The sequence below is a fragment of the Oryzias melastigma genome, linkage group LG20 (assembly GCF_002922805.2).
Source record: "Oryzias melastigma strain HK-1 linkage group LG20, ASM292280v2, whole genome shotgun sequence".
Lineage (NCBI taxonomy): Eukaryota > Metazoa > Chordata > Actinopteri > Beloniformes > Adrianichthyidae > Oryzias > Oryzias melastigma.
This window is the reverse complement of record NC_050531.1, coordinates 24344278-24344862: the sequence shown is the minus strand read 5'-3', so window position 1 is coordinate 24344862 and position 585 is coordinate 24344278. Positions and strand designations below refer to the sequence as shown.

The 585-nt window shown below is 36.6% G+C and overlaps 1 long non-coding RNA gene across 2 annotated transcripts in view; it reads left to right on the top strand.

Annotated features, from left to right (window-relative positions):
* Positions 1-311: 311 nt before the first annotated feature.
* Positions 312-585, top strand: part of LOC112139052 — a 1218-nt gene continuing 944 nt past the window's right edge. The window contains exons 1-2 of one of the 2 annotated variants that reach the window (XR_002917895.2): positions 312-352; positions 430-479. This is a non-coding gene — a long non-coding RNA (uncharacterized LOC112139052). Of the gene's footprint in view, positions 480-585 lie in introns of both variants that reach the window. The other variant, XR_002917894.2, reaches the window with a different exon arrangement.

The window sequence follows — 585 nt, the reverse complement described above, 5'->3', positions numbered from 1 at the left end:
TTTTGGACTTCACTGCTATAATTTTCGGTCGTTTCTTTCATAAATATGGCATTTTTTGCATTTCCACATTTTATGGAAATTCTGTTTTAGTTCTTAAAAATTATTTGCAATGGTGGGCCACACTATTTTTGACTCTTTTTGAGGAAAGCAGAGCCACAGATCCTTTTTTAATTGGGCAGTTCTGTTAGTCCATTCTGAATAATTACTTAAGTTCCTTTGTTAGTTTTAATTGTGTTTATTGAGTCTATGTATGAAACTGCTGCACGTTTATTTTCTTATGCTCTATGTTTGTTCCAGATACACCGCACACCTTCTCTCCTCCTGGAGGACCCTTGTCAGAGATGATGTTCCGGTCTGATATGTCAATGTCTCAGCTGACATTTTCCATTTGCTCTGTATCCTTTAATCAAAACATTTTTTCACCCCCAGACTTTGTCCTAGTGGTGATCTCCAACAACTGTGGAATGTTTCTTAGAATGGTAAGACCATGGCTGTTCTAGTAGTTGTCTGATTGCTGAAAGCAATCAGAGTATGTTGTTGTAATTCTTTATTGTCTGATTGCTGAAAGCAATCAGAGTATGTTGT